Genomic DNA, 5469 nt, shown 5'->3' with positions numbered 1-5469 from the left:
TCTCTTGTTTCTTTGGTGGTTCAGGGTTCGGGCTTAATTGTAAACACCTGCATATAATCAACATTGGCTTTTGGACTTTCGCTCGTCCGCAAAAAGCTTGAGTTGCACCCAGTATGCCCAAAATGCTGTGTTGTACCAAGTATGCCCAAAATGCTGTGTTGTACCAAGTATGCCCAAAATGCTGTGTTGTACCAAGTATGCCCAAAATGCTGTGTTGTACCAAGTATGCCCAAAATGCTGTGTTGTACCAAGTATGCCCAAAATGCTGTGTTGTACCCAGTATGCCCAAAATGATGTGTTGCACCCAGTATGCCCAAAATGTTGTGTTGTACCAAGTATGCCCAAAATGATGTGTTGCACCCAGTATGCCCAAAATGATGTGTTGCACCCAGTATGCCCAAAATGATGTGTTGCACCCAGTATGCCCAAAATGATGTGTTGCACCCAGTATGCCCAAAATGATGTGTTGCACCCAGTATGCCCAAAACAGTTCACCAACCCACAAAAGTTCACCAACTTCCAGATAACTATTTTCTGCCAGGTGAACAGGTGCATCGGGTGTAATAAAACGTGCCCAAATGTCTCTCCCTGTTGGAGAATCGAACCCGGGACCAATCATTCGTCAGTCGACGCCCTAAACACGAGCTACATTTAAATATAATATTTTTATTCTAACCAAAAAAAAAAAAAAATTTTGAAGCATTGAAATAGTTAAAAAATTGAAGATAAAGTCGCACAAACCTCTCCACAACAGCCCAGTGGAACGGGTTCCCGAAAATAATAAAGCCCGTTAAAATACCCTTTCCATATTTTTTTTTATAAAAGGTATATATAAAAATATATTTTTTAGATACACAACAAATTCATTAACTTTGATAAATTCTCTAGGGAAAGGGGCCGGCCTGGCTAATTGATCCCCGCCCCCCCCCCCAATACCTCGCCCACGAGGCTAGGATAATATTTGAATTTTTTTATCAAAACTTTTTTTTTGTGGTCCTGGATTATGCATATGAGTAATGTGTATATATATTTTACCTGTTCAGCTGACTATCTCCGCCCGTACATTTCCCAGTTAGGAGAGAAACGGCTGGGCATTGTTATTCATAGTCCTGAGGTTCCGGGTTCGATCCCCGGTGGAGGCGGAGACAAATGGGCAAAGAGTTTTTTTTAACTATGGGCTCACCATAGCCCGTGCTACTTGGAACTTTTTGTTCCAAGTAGGGAAGCTTAAACAACAAGGCTGGGCATGTTTTCTTTGACCTGATGCCACTGTGCACACTGTCATAGTGACAGTGTTGGGCTCCGTCACTCATCCTGTGAGTCAACACACCGTCACAGTGACAGTGTTGGGCTCCGTCACTCATCCTGTGAGTGAACACACCGTCACAGTGACAGTGTTGGGCACCGTCACTCATCCTGTGAGTGAACACACCGTCACAGTGACAGTGTTGGGCACCGTCACTCATCCTGTGAGTGAACACACCGTCACAGTGACAGTGTTGGGCTCCGTCACTCATCCTGTGAGTGAACACACCGTCACAGTGACAGTGTTGGGCTCCGTCACTCATCCTGTGAGTGAACACACCGTCATAGTGACAGTGTTGGGCTCCGTCACTCATCCTGTGAGTGAACACACCGTCACAGTGACAGTGCTGGGCTCCGTCACTCATCCTGTGAGTGAACACACCGTCACAGTGACAGTGTTCACAATGCCCTGAGGGGTGGGGGCGGGGGGAGAAGAGAGAGACTCGGTATTAAGAAGAAAACATCACTGTGTTGTCCATCGTGTCAACTGTACCGTGACACAGCTGGGACTCACCAAACAAGGAGCTTCACATCTATCAACCACCAAACATGCAATCAATCACCTCACGCGCAAAAGAAGTCGAACACTGCCACTGACAGACTACTCAGTCACAGGAAGGTGCAATATTAGAATGTATAGAGTGTAGCCCCCGACACACACGCGCACCAGGCCAACGTGATCGGTGTATGGACAGGACCAGTCGGGTGCTTCGTATTCCCTACTGCGTCTCCGGTGGACAGGCTGCCACTAAGGAAGTGTAAGTTCATACCGTTATGCTCAATCAAACCAGCCACTTCTCCTGATTTGCCACTCCGGTCAAAATCCGACCTCCTAACCGAACCGGAAGCGTAAATGCCCAAGTAATCCGAGTACTGGGAATATTACACATTGCACCCAATCCGCTCCCCTCAGCCGTCCCCACCGGAATACTCGTCCCCTGTACGGGAGGTCAACGAGTGGAATGTACTGAAAGAAGTTGTGGAAGCCACCTCCATCCACAACTTTAAGGACAGATTCTAGCCTTAGAGAATAGTAAAAAGAGTTAAACTACTCTTAAGTAAGAATAGTTAAACTAGTAACGCAACAGGTGTGACAAGGAGCGAGCGAGGGAGCCGGTCGGCCGAGCGGACAGCACGCTGGACTTGTGATCCTGTGGTCCTGGGTTCAATCCCAGGCGCCGGCGAGAAACAATGGACAGAGTTTCTTTCACCCTATGCCCCTGTTACCTAGCAGTAAAATAGGTACCTGGGTGTTAGTCAGCTGTCACGGGCTACTTCCTGGGGGTGGAGGCCTGGTCGAGGACCGGGCCGCGGGGACACTAAAAAGCCCTGATAATCATCTCAAGATAACCTCAAGATAACAAGTGTAACACGGTGTAGTAGGCGGGGAACAAGGACATACGCCTCACTTTCCCAGTGTCACTGACAGGTAAGGACTCTCCACATGGTTCTAGATCGCGTGGCCAGAAAGGTTCCCTTAAGGGCCTGAGAGCGGAACACTGAGTTACCCTCACGACTGAGTCAGCACTGTTATCCTCGACCATCATGCAAACACACACTCGACATCCCCCGCCCCCCCCCCCTACGTCCCTCACTTCTTTCCCCTCAGAAGGGGACGACTTCCACCACCGTCCCTCACTCCACAAGAGAGGACAAAGTCCATCAGTGTGACATGGCGTAACACCGCTGCTGTCCACCTGGTGCACTTTATGTTAGCCTTGAATATAGTGAGAAAGGGAAGAGTTCATATGCCCTCAGGGGTCTGGTATGCCTTCAGGAACTACCAGGCCCTCAGGAACAAATCCACAAGGGCCGTGACGAGGATTCGAACCTGCGTCCGGGAGCATCCCAGACACTGCCTTAATCAGGTTGTGGCCCTCACGTTCTGGTATACCTTCAGGGAATACCTTCAGGGATCTTCAGGGATCTTCAGGGACCTTCAGGGACCTTCAGGGACTACCATGCCCTCAGTCTGGTAAACCCCCCACAATGTTGACGGTTCGGTTGGTGGTGTTAATAATGCGGTATAATAGGTGATCAGAGTAAAATATAGAGGGTTAGGCAGGGTGATGACCCAGACATCGGAATTTGTTGAGATAAAAAGAAGATGAATGGATGGTTGTGGTGTGGGATAGAGGGGGGGGGATGATCAGACCGTGGGAGTGGGAGGGGGTTGAGAGGGGAAATGAGTGACACAAGTGTGGGAGTGTGTGGTAGAGCTGGGAGAGGGGTGGCACAGGTGTGGGAGAGTGTGGTAGAGCTGGGAGGGGGTGACACAGGCGTGGGAGAGTGTGGCAGCAGGGGTTAGCATGGGGGAGGGAGGGAGGGAGGGTGCAGGTGTGCAGTAATCCTGACTGGCACAGGTCCAGGAGAGTGTGGCACCAGAGGCCGTGTGGAGCCAGGCTGGCCTCTCTACACACTGGTGCCTCAACACTCACTGACCAGCGGCCCCACCTCCGCAACACCACCTCCCACCGAACACAACATAACCACAAAGGATACCTGTTCAACCAGGCTGTGAGTAGCCGCGTCCAACGATCTGGTTGGCCAAACCCCCCTAACCAGGAGCCCAGGTCAGAGACCGGGCCATGGGGACGTCGATCCCCGGAACCAACAAGAGGTAGGTAGTACTCATCCGTGCCTACGAGGAAGTGTGGTCTTCTCTACTAGCCTTCTTGAACCTGTTGCTTCATAATTATCCTAAAAGTAGAAATTCCCTGTTGAATCTATCTTGAAAGCTGGGAGGGAGGGAGTTATGAGGAGAAAGAGCCAAGCCATTATATCTATATAGCACTTGGAAGGGGTCAGAATAAGGATTTGGGATGGGACAAGGAAGGAAGGAATGGTGCCCAACCACTGGGACGGTCGGGGATTGAACGCCGACCTGCATGAAGCGAGACCGTCGCTCTACCGTCCACCCCAAGTGGTTGGGAGTGGAGGTGGCTTTCACAACTTCTTACAGTATACTCCACTAGACAGGTCGTACATGTTGAGGCTAATGTGCAAAGATGAACGATGCCTTGAGTTCATACTAACGGATAAAATAGTCATTATTCACTCGACAATTCCCAACAAACACACAAATGTAACCATAGCGTAATTTGTTGCATTATTTTGACGTTGATACAACGGGGTAGTAACGTTGTTACGACGTCGGGGTTAACGTCATGGCTCAGCTCGAGAGAATTCCAACAGACCACGTTGGCATTACTTAACAGTCTCGGGCAAGTTGGCAACCCTCCAGAGACTTAAGTTATCTCGTGGCGAAAAAATTAAGACATTTGATGCTGCTTATATCAAATATAGTTTAGCAGTCTATGGTGTAAACCCCATAACAACTCCATACATAAATATAACCCAATGAAGAAGTGATCAAATATTTTGTTTGTTTAAAGTATGGCATAAAATCTTGATCTGTCAACATCAGGGACAAATACAACTATTATTATTTTCTCGGAGAGTTTCAGTGAATGTCAAAATTTAATTGCGTATTGTACCAACACATGGAGACGTTAGTTTCAGAAGTGTACTGTCACCTTACATAGTTTGGTTCATTCCCATGAAAACTACTATTCGAAATCATGTATGAGATAAGAGATGGGTTGAGACGGCGGGGCAGGGTTAAGACGGCGGGGCAGGGTAGAGACGGCGGGGCAGGGTAGACAGTGGGGCAGGGTAGAGACGGTGGGGCAGGGTAGAGACAGTGGGGCAGGGTAGAGACAGTGGGGGAGGGTAGAGACAGTGGGGCAGGGTTGAGACAGTGGGGCAGGGTAGAGACAGTGGGGCAGGGTAGAGACAGTGGGGCAGGGTAGAGACAGTGGGGGCTGCGTGAAGACGGTGGTCCTGTGTTTAGACAGAGGTCTTACGCAGTACTGTTTGGCAACTGTTTATCACAAGTGACAAACAAAGCGACGAGTTCGCTCAGAGTTGGCTGAGGGCGGCACGAAGCTTCGCCAACACTCCAACCAATTCATAGTTGCTAATTACCCCCGCACATTTACACAACCAATCCGTTTATGTGGACACACGACCTTCGAACAAGCAGTACAAAATAGTTCACCTCTCATAGTTATAAACATTAAATCCAGTTCTCTAAAGCCGAATCTAATTCATCCTCCAAAAATAATAATACCTATATTAACTATTGGTCTATAAGCACAAAAA

Source organism: Procambarus clarkii, chromosome 82 (genome assembly GCF_040958095.1).
Source record: "Procambarus clarkii isolate CNS0578487 chromosome 82, FALCON_Pclarkii_2.0, whole genome shotgun sequence".
NCBI lineage: Eukaryota > Metazoa > Arthropoda > Malacostraca > Decapoda > Cambaridae > Procambarus > Procambarus clarkii.
Note: the sequence above shows the minus strand (reverse complement) of the source record.